This window comes from Mobula hypostoma, chromosome 4, assembly GCF_963921235.1.
Source record: "Mobula hypostoma chromosome 4, sMobHyp1.1, whole genome shotgun sequence".
Taxonomy (NCBI): Eukaryota; Metazoa; Chordata; class Chondrichthyes; order Myliobatiformes; family Myliobatidae; genus Mobula; species Mobula hypostoma.
This window is the reverse complement of record NC_086100.1, coordinates 91,856,460-91,872,112: the sequence shown is the minus strand read 5'-3', so window position 1 is coordinate 91,872,112 and position 15,653 is coordinate 91,856,460.

Sequence of the window (15,653 nt, the reverse complement as noted above, 5' to 3'; positions counted from 1 at the left end):
AAATGCAGTAAATGCAGTGATAGATTTGGAAGGATAGAAATGCAGTGATAGATTTGGAGCGATAGAGATGCAGCGATAGATTTGGAGCGATAGATTTGGAGCGATAGAGATGCAGCAATAGATTTGGAATGACAGAAATGCATGGATAGATTTGGAGCGATAGAAATGCAGTGATAGATTTGGAGTGACAGAAATGCAGTGATAGATTTGGAGTGATAGAAATGCCGCGATAGATTTGGAGCGATAGAGATGCAGCGATAGATTTGGAGCATTAGAGATGCAGCGATAGATTTGGAGCAATAGAGATGCAGCAATAGATTTGGAATGACAGAAATGCAGCGATAGATTTGGAATGACAGAAATGCATGGATAGATTTGGAGCGATAGAAATGCAGTGATAGATTTGGAGTGACAGAAATGCAGTGATAGATTTGGAGCGATAGAAATGCAGCGATAGATTTGGAGCGATAAAAATGCAGTGATAGATTTGGAGTGACAGAAATGCAGTGATAGATTTGGAATGAGAGAAATGCAGCGATAGATTTGGAGTGATAGAAATGCAGTGATGGATTTGGAATTCTAGAAATGCAGCGATAGATTTGGAGCAATAGAAATGCAGTGATAGATTTGGAGTGACAGAAATGCAGTGATAGATTTGGAGTGACAGAAATGCAGTGATAGATTTGGAGCGATAGAAATGCAGCGATAGATTTGGAGCAATAAAAATGCAGTGATAGATTTGGAGTGACAGAAATGCAGCGATAGATTTGGAGTGACAGAAATGCAGCAATAGATTTGGAGTGATAGAAATGCAGCGATGGATTTGGAGTGATAGAAATGCAGTGATAGATTTGGAAGGATAGAAATGCAGTGATAGATTTGGAGCGATAGAAATGCAGTGATAGATTTGGAGCGATAGAGATGCAGCGATAGATTTGGAGCGATAGAGATGCAGCGATAGATTTGGAGCGATAGAGATGCAGCAATAGATTTGGAATGACAGAAATGCAGCGATAGATTTGGAATGACAGAAATGCATGGATAGATTTGGAGCGATAGAAATGCAGTGATAGATTTGGAGTGACAGAAATGCAGTGATAGATTTGGAGCGATAGAAATGCAGCGATAGATTTGGAGCGATAAAAATGCAGTGATAGATTTGGAGTGACAGAAATGCAGTGATAGATTTGGAATGACAGAAATGCAGCGATAGATTTGGAGTGATAGAAATGCAGTGATAGATTTGGAATTCTAGAAATGCAGCGATAGATTTGGAGCAATAGAAATGCAGTGATAGGTTTGGAGTGACAGAAATGCAGTGATAGATTTGGAGTGACAGAAATGCAGTGATAGATTTGGAATGATAGAAATGCAGCGATAGATTTGGAGCGATAGAGATGCAGCGATAGATTTGGAGCGATAGAGATGCAGCGATAGATTTGGAGCGATAGAGATGCAGCAATAGATTTGGAATGACAGAAATGCAGCGATAGATTTGGAATGACAGAAATGCATGGATAGATTTGGAGCGATAGAAATGCAGTGATAGATTTGGAGTGATAGAAATGCAGCGATAGATTTGGAGCGATAAAAATGCAGTGATAGATTTGGAGTGACAGAAATGCAGTGATAGATTTGGAATGACAGAAATGCAGCGATAGATTTGGAGCGATAGAGATGCAGCGATAGATTTGGGGCGATAGAGATGCAGCGATAGATTTGGAGCGATAGAGATGCAGCGATAGATTTGGATTGACAGAAATGCATGGATAGATTTGGAGCGATAGAAATGCAGTGATAGATTTGGAGCGATAGAAATTCAGTGATAGATTTGGAGCGATAGAAATGCAGCGATAGATTTGGAGCAATAAAAATGCAGTGATAGATTTGGAGTGACAGAAATGCAGTGATAGATTTGGAGCGATAGAGATGCAGCGATAGATTTGGAGCAATAGAAATGCAGCGATAGATTTGGAATGACAGAAATGCATGGATAGATTTGGAGCGATAGAAATGCAGTGATAGATTTGGAGCGATAGAAATGCAGTGATAGATTTGGAGTGACAGAAATGCAGTGATAGATTTGGAATGATAGAAATGCAGTGATAGATTTGGAGCGATAGAAATGCAGCGATAGATTTGGAGCGATAGAAATGCAGCGATAGATTTGGAGTGATAGAAAACCAGCGATAGATTTGGAGCGATAGAGATGCAGCGATAGATTTGGAGCAATAGAGATGCAGCGATAGATTTGGAATGACAGAAATGCATGGATAGATTTGGAGCGATAGAAATGCAGTGATAGATTTGGAGCGATAGAAATGCAGTGATAGATTTGGAGCGATAGAGATGCAGCGATAGATTTGGAGCAATAGAGATGCAGCGATAGATTTGGAATGACAGAAATGCATGGATAGATTTGGAGCGATAGAAATGCAGTGATAGATTTGGAGCGATAGAAATGCAGTGATAGATTTGGAGTGACAGAAATGCAGTGATAGATTTGGAGCGATAGAAATGCAGTGATAGATTTGGAAGGATAGAAATGCAGCGATAGATTTGGAGCGATAGAGATGCAGCGATAGATTTGGAGCGATAGAGATGCAGCGATAGATTTGGAGCGATAGAGATGCAGCAATAGATTTGGAATGACAGAAATGCAGCGATAGATTTGGAATGACAGAAATGCATGGATAGATTTGGAGCGATAGAAATGCAGTGATAGATTTGGAGTGAAAGAAATGCAGCGATAGATTTGGAGCGATAAAAATGCAGTGATAGATTTGGAGTGACAGAAATGCAGTGATAGATTTGGAATGACAGAAATGCAGCGATAGATTTGGAGTGATAGAAATGCAGCAATAGATTTGGAGCGATAGAGATGCAGCGATAGATTTGGAGCAATAGAGATGCAGCGATAGATTTGGAATGACAGAAATGCATGGATAGATTTGGAGCGATAGAAATGCAGTGATAGATTTGGAGCGATAGAAATGCAGTGATAGATTTGGAGTGACAGAAATGCAGTGATAGATTTGGAATGATAGAAATGCAGTGATAGATTTGGAGCGATAGAGTGCAGTGATAGATTTGGAGCGATAGAAATGCAGCGATAGATTTGGAGTGATAGAAAACCAGCGATAGATTTGGAGCGATAGAGATGCAGCGATAGATTTGGAGCAATAGAGATGCAGCGATAGATTTGGAATGACAGAAATGCATGGATAGATTTGGAGCGATAGAAATGCAGTGATAGATTTGGAGCGATAGAGATGCAGCGATAGATTTGGAGCGATAGAGATGCAGCAATAGATTTGGAATGACAGAAATGCAGCGATAGATTTGGAATGACAGAAATGCATGGATAGATTTGGAGCGATAGAAATGCAGTGATAGATTTGGAGTGACAGAAATGCAGTGATAGATTTGGAATGACAGAAATGCAGCGATAGATTTGGAGTGATAGAAATGCAGCAATAGATTTGGAATGATAGAAATGCAGTGATAGATTTGGAGCGATAGAAATGCAGTGATAGATTTGGAGCGATAGAGATGCAGCGATAGATTTGGAGCAATAGAGATGCAGCGATAGATTTGGAATGACAGAAATGCATGGGTAGATTTGGAGCGATAGAAATGCAGTGATAGATTTGGAGCGATAGAAATGCAGTGATAGATTTGGAGTGACAGAAATGCAGTGATAGATTTGGAGCGATAGAAATGCAGTGATAGATTTGGAATGATAGAAATGCAGTGATAGATTTGGAGCGATAGAAATGCAGTGATAGATTTGGAGCGATAGAAATGCAGCGATAGATTTGGAGCGATAGAGATGCAGTGATAGATTTGGAGTGACAGAAATGCAGCGATAGATTTGGAGTGATAGAAAACCAGCGATAGATTTGGAGTGATAGAAATGCAGTGATAAGATTTGGAGTGATAGAAATGCAGTGATAAGATTTGGAATGATAGAAATGCAGTGATAGATTTGGAGCGATAGAATGCAGTGATAGATTTGGAGCGATAGAAATGCTGTGATAGATTTGGAGCGATAGAAATGCAGTGATAGATTTGGAGTGACAAAAAATGAAGTGATAGATTTGGAGCGATAGAAATGCAGCGATAGATTTGGAGCGATAAAAATGCAGTGATAGATTTGGAGTGACAGAAATGCAGTGATAGATTTGGAATGACAGAAATGCAGCGATAGATTTGGAGTGATAGAAATGCAGTGATAGATTTGGAATTCTAGAAATGCAGCGATAGATTTGGAGCAATAAAAATGCAGTGATAGATTTGGAGTGACAGAAATGCAGTGATAGATTTGGAGCGATAGAGATGCAGCGATAGATTTGGAGCAATAGAGATGCAGCGATAGATTTGGAATGACAGAAATGCATGGATAGATTTGGAGCGATAGAAATGCAGTGATAGATTTGGAGCGATAGAAATGCAGTGATAGATTTGGAGTGACAGAAATGCAGTGATAGATTTGGAATGATAGAAATGCAGTGATAGATTTGGAGCGATAGAGTGCAGTGATAGATTTGGAGCGATAGAAATGCAGCGATAGATTTGGAGTGATAGAAAACCAGCGATAGATTTGGAGCGATAGAGATGCAGCGATAGATTTGGAGCAATAGAGATGCAGCGATAGATTTGGAATGACAGAAATGCATGGATAGATTTGGAGCGATAGAAATGCAGTGATAGATTTGGAGCGATAGAGATGCAGCGATAGATTTGGAGCGATAGAGATGCAGCAATAGATTTGGAATGACAGAAATGCAGCGATAGATTTGGAATGACAGAAATGCATGGATAGATTTGGAGCGATAGAAATGCAGTGATAGATTTGGAGTGACAGAAATGCAGTGATAGATTTGGAATGACAGAAATGCAGCGATAGATTTGGAGTGATAGAAATGCAGCAATAGATTTGGAATGATAGAAATGCAGTGATAGATTTGGAGCGATAGAAATGCAGTGATAGATTTGGAGCGATAGAGATGCAGCGATAGATTTGGAGCAATAGAGATGCAGCGATAGATTTGGAATGACAGAAATGCATGGGTAGATTTGGAGCGATAGAAATGCAGTGATAGATTTGGAGCGATAGAAATGCAGTGATAGATTTGGAGTGACAGAAATGCAGTGATAGATTTGGAGCGATAGAAATGCAGTGATAGATTTGGAATGATAGAAATGCAGTGATAGATTTGGAGCGATAGAAATGCAGTGATAGATTTGGAGCGATAGAAATGCAGCGATAGATTTGGAGCGATAGAGATGCAGTGATAGATTTGGAGTGACAGAAATGCAGTGATAGATTTGGAGTGACAGAAATGCAGCGATAGATTTGGAGTGATAGAAATGCAGCGATAGATTTGGAGTGATAGAAATGCAGTGATAAGATTTGGAATGATAGAAATGCAGTGATAGATTTGGAGCGATAGAATGCAGTGATAGATTTGGAGCGATAGAAATGCTGTGATAGATTTGGAGCGATAGAAATGCAGTGATAGATTTGGAGTGACAGAAATGCAGTGATAGATTTGGAGCGATAGAAATGCAGCGATAGATTTGGAGCGATAAAAATGCAGTGATAGATTTGGAGTGACAGAAATGCAGTGATAGATTTGGAATGACAGAAATGCAGCGATAGATTTGGAGTGATAGAAATGCAGTGATAGATTTGGAATTCTAGAAATGCAGCGATAGATTTGGAGCAATAGAAATGCAGTGATAGATTTGGAGTGACAGAAATGCAGTGATAGATTTGGAGTGACAGGAATGCAGTGATAGATTTGGAGCGATAGAAATGCAGCGATAGATTTGGAGCAATAAAAATGCAGTGATAGATTTGGAGTGACAGAAATGCAGCGATAGATTTGGAGTGACAGAAATGCAGCAATAGATTTGGAGTGATAGAAATGCAGCGATAGATTTGGAGTGATAGAAATGCAGTGATAGATTTGGAAGGATAGAAATGCAGTGATAGATTTGGAGCGATAGAGATGCAGCGATAGATTTGGAGCGATAGAGATGCAGCGATAGATTTGGAGCGATAGAGATGCAGTGATAGATTTGGAATGACAGAAATGCATGGATAGATTTGGAGCGATAGAAATGCAGTGATAGATTTGGAGTGACAGAAATGCAGTGATAGATTTGGAGCGATAGAAATGCAGCGATAGATTTGGAGCGATAGAGATGCAGCGATAGATTTGGAGCGATAGAGATGCAGCGATAGATTTGGAGCGATAGAGATGCAGCGATAGATTTGGAGCGATAGAGATGCAGCGATAGATTTGGAATGACAGAAATGCATGGATAGATTTGGAGCGATAGAAATGCAGTGATAGATTTGGAGCGATAGAAATGCAGTGATAGATTTGGAGTGACAGAAATGCAGTGATAGATTTGGAATGATAGAAATGCAGTGATAGATTTGGAGCGATAGAAATGCAGTGATAGATTTGGAGCGATAGAAATGCAGCGATAGATTTGGAGTGATAGAAATGCAGCGATAGATTTGGAGCGATAGAGATGCAGCGATAGATTTGGAGCAATAGAGATGCAGCGATAGATTTGGAATGACAGAAATGCATGGATAGATTTGGAGCGATAGAAATGCAGTGATAGATTTGGAGCGATAGAGATGCAGCGATAGATTTGGAGCGATAGAGATGCAGCAATAGATTTGGAATGACAGAAATGCAGCGATAGATTTGGAATGACAGAAATGCATGGATAGATTTGGAGCGATAGAAATGCAGTGATAGATTTGGAGTGACAGAAATGCAGTGATAGATTTGGAATGACAGAAATGCAGCGATAGATTTGGAGTGATAGAAATGCAGCAATAGATTTGGAATGATAGAAATGCAGTGATAGATTTGGAGCGATAGAAATGCAGTGATAGATTTGGAGCGATAGAGATGCAGCGATAGATTTGGAGTGATAGAGATGCAGCGATAGATTTGGAGCGATAGAAATGCTGTGATAGATTTGGAGCGATAGAAATGCAGTGATAGATTTGGAGTGACAAAAAATGAAGTGATAGATTTGGAGCGATAGAAATGCAGCGATAGATTTGGAGCGATAAAAATGCAGTGATAGATTTGGAGTGACAGAAATGCAGTGATAGATTTGGAATGACAGAAATGCAGCGATAGATTTGGAGTGATAGAAATGCAGTGATAGATTTGGAATTCTAGAAATGCAGCGATAGATTTGGAGCAATAGAAATGCAGTGATAGATTTGGAGTGACAGAAATGCAGTGATAGATTTGGAGTGACAGGAATGCAGTGATAGATTTGGAGCGATAGAAATGCAGCGATAGATTTGGAGCGATAAAAATGCAGTGATAGATTTGGAGTGACAGAAATGCAGCGATAGATTTGGAGTGACAGAAATGCAGCAATAGATTTGGAGTGATAGAAATGCAGCGATAGATTTGGAGTGATAGAAATGCAGTGATAGATTTGGAAGGATAGAAATGCAGTGATAGATTTGGAGCGATAGAGATGCAGCGATAGATTTGGAGCGATAGATTTGGAGCGATAGAGATGCAGCAATAGATTTGGAATGACAGAAATGCATGGATAGATTTGGAGCGATAGAAATGCAGTGATAGATTTGGAGTGACAGAAATGCAGTGATAGATTTGGAGTGATAGAAATGCCGCGATAGATTTGGAGCGATAGAGATGCAGCGATAGATTTGGAGCGATAGAGATGCAGCGATAGATTTGGAGCGATAGAGATGCAGCAATAGATTTGGAATGACAGAAATGCAGCGATAGATTTGGAATGACAGAAATGCATGGATAGATTTGGAGCGATAGAAATGCAGTGATAGATTTGGAGTGACAGAAATGCAGTGATAGATTTGGAGCGATAGAAATGCAGCGATAGATTTGGAGCGATAAAAATGCAGTGATAGATTTGGAGTGACAGAAATGCAGTGATAGATTTGGAATGACAGAAATGCAGCGATAGATTTGGAGTGATAGAAATGCAGTGATGGATTTGGAATTCTAGAAATGCAGCGATAGATTTGGAGCAATAGAAATGCAGTGATAGATTTGGAGTGACAGAAATGCAGTGATAGATTTGGAGTGACAGAAATGCAGTGATAGATTTGGAGCGATAGAAATGCAGCGATAGATTTGGAGCGATAAAAATGCAGTGATAGATTTGGAGTGACAGAAATGCAGCGATAGATTTGGAGTGACAGAAATGCAGCTATAGATTTGGAGTGACAGAAATGCAGCAATAGATTTGGAGTGATAGAAATGCAGCGATGGATTTGGAGTGATAGAAATGCAGTGATAGATTTGGAAGGATAGAAATGCAGTGATAGATTTGGAGCGATAGAAATGCAGTGATAGATTTGGAGCGATAGAGATGCAGCGATAGATTTGGAGCGATAGAGATGCAGCGATAGATTTGGAGCGATAGAGATGCAGTGATAGATTTGGAATGACAGAAATGCATGGATAGATTTGGAGCGATAGAAATGCAGTGATAGATTTGGAGTGACAGAAATGCAGTGATAGATTTGGAGCGATAGAAATGCAGCGATAGATTTGGAGCGATAAAAATGCAGTGATAGATTTGGAGTGACAGAAATGCAGTGATAGATTTGGAATGACAGAAATGCAGCGATAGATTTGGAGTGATAGAAATGCAGTGATAGATTTGGAATTCTAGAAATGCAGCGATAGATTTGGAGCAATAGAAATGCAGTGATAGATTTGGAGTGACAGAAATGCAGTGATAGATTTGGAGTGACAGAAATGCAGTGATAGATTTGGAATGATAGAAATGCAGCGATAGATTTGGAGCGATAGAGATGCAGCGATAGATTTGGAGCGATAGAGATGCAGCAATAGATTTGGAATGACAGAAATGCAGCGATAGATTTGGAATGAGAGAAATGCATGGATAGATTTGGAGCGATAGAAATGCAGTGATAGATTTGGAGTGATAGAAATGCAGCGATAGATTTGGAGCGATAAAAATGCAGTGATAGATTTGGAGTGACAGAAATGCAGTGATAGATTTGGAATGACAGAAATGCAGCGATAGATTTGGAGCGATAGAGATGCAGCGATAGATTTGGGGCGATAGAGATGCAGCGATAGATTTGGAGCGATAGAGATGCAGCGATAGATTTGGATTGACAGAAATGCATGGATAGATTTGGAGCGATAGAGATGCAGCGATAGATTTGGAGCGATAGAGATGCAGTGATAGATTTGGAATGACAGAAATGCATGGATAGATTTGGAGCGATAGAAATGCAGTGATAGATTTGGAGTGACAGAAATGCAGTGATAGATTTGGAGCGATAGAAATGCAGCGATAGATTTGGAGCGATAAAAATGCAGTGATAGATTTGGAGTGACAGAAATGCAGTGATAGATTTGGAATGACAGAAATGCAGCGATAGATTTGGAGTGATAGAAATGCAGTGATAGATTTGGAATTCTAGAAATGCAGCGATAGATTTGGAGCAATAGAAATGCAGTGATAGATTTGGAGTGACAGAAATGCAGTGATAGATTTGGAGTGACAGAAATGCAGTGATAGATTTGGAATGATAGAAATGCAGCGATAGATTTGGAGCGATAGAGATGCAGCGATAGATTTGGAGCGATAGAGATGCAGCGATAGATTTGGAGCGATAGAGATGCAGCGATAGATTTGGAATGACAGAAATGCATGGATAGATTTGGAGCGATAGAAATGCAGTGATAGATTTGGAGCGATAGAAATGCAGTGATAGATTTGGAGCGATAGAAATGCAGCGATAGATTTGGAGCGATAAAAATGCAGTGATAGATTTGGAGTGACAGAAATTCAGTGATAGATTTGGAGCGATAGAAATGCAGCGATAGATTTGGAGCAATAAAAATGCAGTGATAGATTTGGAGTGACAGAAATGCAGTGATAGATTTGGAGTGACAGAAATGCAGCGATAGATTTGGAGTGATAGAAATGCAGCGATAGATTTGGAGTGATAGAAATGCAGTGATAGATTTGGAATGATAGAAATGCAGTGATAGATTTGGAGTGACAGAAATGCAGCAATAGATTTGGAGTGATAGAAATGCAGCGATAGATTTGGAGTGATAGAAATGCAGCGATAGATTTGGAGCAATAAAAATGCAGTGATAGATTTGGAGTGACAGAAATGCAGTGATAGATTTGGAGTGACAGAAATGCAGCGATAGATTTGGAGTGATAGAAATGCAGCGATAGATTTGGAGTGATAGAAATGCAGTGATAGATTTGGAGCGATAGAAATGCAGTGATAGATTTGGAGTGACAGAAATGCAGCGATAGATTTGGAGTGATAGAAATGCAGCGATAGATTTGGAGTGATAGAAATGCAGTGATAGATTTGGAATGATAGACATGCTGTGATAGATTTGGAGTGACAGAAATGCAGTGATAGATTTGGAATGATAGAAATGCAGTGATAGATTTGGAGCGATAGAGTTGGAGTGATAGATTTGGAATGACAGAAATGCATGGATAGATTTGGAGTGATAGAAATGCAGCGATAGATTTGGAGTGATAGAAATGCAGTGATAGATTTGGAATGATAGACATGCAGTGATAGATTTGGAATGATAGACATGCAGTGATAGATTTGGAGCGATAGAGATGGAGTGATAGATTTGGAATGACAGAAATGCAGGGATAGATTTGGAGCGATAGAGATGGAGTGATAGATTTGGAATGACAGAAATGCAGGGATAGATTTGGAGTGATAGAAATGCAGTGATAGATTTGGAGTGATAGAAATGCAGTGATAGATTTGGAATGATAGAAATGCAGTGATAGATTTGGAGTGACAGAAATGCAGCAATAGATTTGGAGTGATAGAAATGCAGCGATAGATTTGGAGTGATAGAAATGCAGCGATAGATTTGGAGCAATAAAAATGCAGTGATAGATTTGGAGTGACAGAAATGCAGTGATAGATTTGGAGTGACAGAAATGCAGCGATAGATTTGGAGTGATAGAAATGCAGCGATAGATTTGGAGTGATAGAATTGCAGTGATAGATTTGGAGTGATAGAAATGCAGTGATAGATTTGGAGTGATAGAAATGCAGCAATAGATTTGGAGTGATAGAAATGCAGCGATAGATTTGGAGTGATAGAAATGCAGTGATAGATTTGGAATGATAGACATGCAGTGATAGATTTGGAGTGACAGAAATGCAGTGATAGATTTGGAATGATAGAAATGCAGTGATAGATTTGGAGCGATAGAGTTGGAGTGATAGATTTGGAATGACAGAAATGCAGGGATAGATTTGGAGTGATAGAAATGCAGCGATAGATTTGGAGTGATAGAAATGCAGTGATAGATTTGGAATGATAGACATGCAGTGATAGATTTGGAATGATAGACATGCAGTGATAGATTTGGAGTGACAGAAATGCAGTGATAGATTTGGAATGATAGAAATGCAGTGATAGATTTGGAGCGATAGAGATGGAGTGATAGATTTGGAATGACAGAAATGCAGGGATAGATTTGGAGCGATAGAGATGGAGTGATAGATTTGGAATGACAGAAATGCAGGGATAGATTTGGAGTGATAGAAATGCAGTGATAGATTTGGGTACCTGAGGACTGACTTGGACATGATCAGCCAAAAGGCTTGTTTCTGACAATTCTTCTTTAAACTTGCTTCGTTAAATCATGATTTCTTGGTTGTTTAACTTGCTGAGGTCATACACCTTTCAATGTTTGATACCACACGCAATCACCACTCGGTTAGATTCCCAGGCCCCAGGTTATAGTTTCCTTTGGTGACTCAGTGACCTAAACAATAATTTGATACATTCCATTAATGGTTCTTCCATTAGTAAAAGCCAACACCCACTGGATTAAAGGGGCGATATAGTATGAACACAAACTTAGCTAAGGAACAGAGATGAAAGAGTAGTAATTTCAAAACTCACTTCCCCCTAGTTTGGATCACTGCTCTTTCTGCACTTGGACATGGAGGTGTAACTTTTTTACTCCCCACAGACTCTGAGTTTTTCCAGCATTTTCTGATTTCAAGTATCTGTAGTTTTTTTATATTTATTATGTATTTGAGGAACCAATTGAGAAGTTTGCAGGGAGCAGACACTCAGAAGTGTAGAAAGAGAGTTGATAGTAGTAACAGGCTAAATGAGGTCAGTGTTTTAAATGTTTGAGAATGCGAAGAGACATTAAAGGATTTTTGAGGTCTGGCAGCCAATAGGCTAGTGGACCAGCTGCTTAAGGTGCACAGGACCCACCCGTAAGGAACAAGTGGACCAAGTTTGTGTTGACGCCTTACATTCGAGAGAGGTGCTGTATCAGCCTGGATCTCACGGTCACCAGAGGCACTAGTGGAATGTGAGTCCTTAAGTTTTTGAAGCAAGTGTACTGTCCCTTGGTACTGGATTGTATCAAGTGACCACACTGAATAAATATTCCATAGAGAAGTCCAAGTCAAAGGAGTTCTTTGACATTCTTTGCTTTCCATCTAGAAGAATGAATGATCGTGTGACTGACTGTGTTGATGGAGGCCATGAATTAATCAGTGAACAAGATAGGTGCTGGAAAGGGAGAACTTCACTAACAAGCTGAACCTAGAGTTCTCTTTGTAGATGTTATCACAAAGATGATCTTCAGTTGATGAACTCCAGCATCACATTGAAGGTACAGAAAAGGTTTTCTGCAGAATCATTCAGGATTTCAAAAGCTTTCAATGTGATTGAAGCCTTTTGCTGTTGTAAACTGGGAAACTGATGCCAAGCACCAGCCATGTGCTGAGTGTGAAGAATAAGTGGGGGAAGAAATAAAGCTGCACAGCCTATGACAAGAGTCCTTCATGAGAATGGTTTGAGCCTAAATGCTAGAGTATCTGAAGCAAAGATTGAGACATGTATCAAACTGGATCGCGAACTGAGCACGAAACAAACGTTAAGCGATATCACTGGTAGGCTTATGATTGAGCACTGAGATTCCATTCAGGTAATCTTTAAATACTCAAATGTCAAATAACAGGAAGGTCCTGAATCTTTAAAGGGGCTACGCCAGCTAACGATATTCTGGAGAGTTACAGCGTCTAAACTCCGGAAGCTGGTGTGGTTGGGTGTGTGACATAACACAGTCGAGCACCAGGGGAATTATTGTCCATTATTTTGCCTATTTGGCCAGGGATTAGCTTTGCAAGGTGGCGCCAACAAACAACCTGACCAGTGGCGATGCTCTGCAGACAGATCACAAAACTACTTATTTTACTTCTTCCTGCAAATATGATTCTGCCATAATTAGAACCTATAATTTACATTCTGATGGCATGCTTTTGGACTGATTGAGAGATCTGGTGCATTGCTGTCACCTGGGGGGTGGGGGTGTGAGCTTTGGAGTGGAGTGTGCATCTTGGAGGTCTGGAGGTCTGGAGACAGGACGCAGCCCATGATCGATTCCATTGCTTTTCCCTGAGTGAGGCATCGAGCAAGCGTGAAGTTGATGAGGATGAGAGCAGAGGACTGGTGGGTGTTCAGAGCCATCTTCCTGCACTTGACCAGTCTTCCTCTTCCTCTCACTAGCTACTGTAAGAGGAAAGTGCAGGAATCTTGGACTTGTTTTGGGGGACTTAGGGGTTCATGTTGCATGTGTTCCTGGAAATGATTGGGACCTTCAGCAAAGCAGCATTGATACTGATCTCATGATTGGACAACTAGCTACATGATTCAGAGCACAGGAGCTCAGCTCTGCAGAACATTACAAAACTGCAATAAAATCTAAATAGGCTTCCTGACATGATGTGGCTGTCCCCATGGGACACCAATCTTGAGTGTACATATCACCTAACCCCTACCCTTACCGAATCCCATTTACATGTGATTCCCACCCTATCTAGCACATCAACCTCAGGCTACATCGGTTTCGAGTAAAAACGACAGGCGTCCACACTAAGCGTTTTTCAAAATATCTCCCTCCACATTAGGCGGATATTTGGGCGAATCTCCTCCTACTGGGCATGCGTAGGACACACGGAAAACAAGCAAAGAGGAAACGATATACTTAGTGCGCGTTTGTTCAGTTACAGAGTAGAAAAACTTTAAAGGAATTGCTCTTGGCTGTCGCGCAGGAGGACTTAAGACTTAAAAAAAACAAATACTGGAGCGTATGGAGGCAACTGACAGGGAGTTCACGGACAGTATGACCCGGCTGACGACGAACATTGAAAAACTGACTAACTCTGTTGCATTAATAAAGCACCTTGTTAAATGTATAAAATATGACTGCGTCAGTGTTATCTTGTATTTCCATACAAAGTTACATTAGGCTGTTACACATCTATGTCAGAGAAGTACTTGCATAAATAGGTAAACCACCTTCATACAAGCAAGGACAGAAAATAGGGCGAAGTGAGTATACTTATTCACTTCTTCACTTCGTTGTTAAAACAACGAACATCTGTTCCGGCACGTCATGACAGCATTTTTAAATAGTCAAAAAAGCTCACTTTACAATTTAACTGTCATGCTGTTCACACCGACTGCGCGTTATAACAGCTTGCGCAGTACCAAGCAGAAGCAGAAAAAAACATTGTTGTTGTGTTGTCATGACAACGTTTTTAAATCTCTCCGGTTATCCTGTACACACTACGCCGGATAATAAGCCGGACAATCAGATTCATTCACTCTGGAGAGTGTTTTCGAAAATCTCCGTTTTCAGGGGCTGAAAACGCCGGCTCAGTGTGGACAGGAGGGCAAAACGAAGAGAAAAGCTTCGTTTTCAAAATTATCCGGTGTAGTGTGGACGTACCCTTAAACTTCATGAACGTGATTCTGAACCTACCACTACCCTTTCTGATGAACTTATGGCTCAACATTGCATGATTGACCATTGATGCATTCAGCAGCTGAACAGATTCTCAGCAAAATTATTAGGCAGAGATCTTGGTGAGTGACTGGTGCATGCCTTCACTTTTATTTGACAAACTTGCAGCGTCAGAAAATGCAATGATTTTTTTCTTTTAGCAGTTATTTGGTTGTCAATGGCTTTGCAGTGTTGAGAAGGTTTTGATTTGTGGGCCTGCACCCAGTAAGATTTGGGATGTTATCGAGTTGTATGGCACAGAAACTGGCCCATTGGACCAGCATATCCATACTGAGTATTTTGTCTTCTGTGTAATCCTGTTTGCCTGGGTCTTTCTCCTTCTGAAACATGCATATTTAAGTGCCTGTCTTAAAAGTCTCTCAAATGCAATGTTTGTGAATGAACAATGTACAAAACCACAGCCACTCACCATCATGTACTTGCCTTGTACAACTGGCACTTCCAAAATTCCATATGCCTCATCCCCGGGGAGTGAGCCGCCTAGTAACCAAACTAAATTCTCAATTGATCCTAACCCTGGATGAGACTGGCTACATGCAGTAGTGTGAAGGGATCTAGCAAGTTTCAGTTCTATTAATATGTCTCTGGTGCTGTAAATATTATTAAGATCCTTGCACTGCTCTGGGTTAATTCACTCTTACTACATTTGAACTTCCTGGGAGGTTCCTGGCATGGTTAGTAAACACGTTCTAAATAAGGAGCTAACCTGTTCCTGTCCGTATTAATGTCTGTGC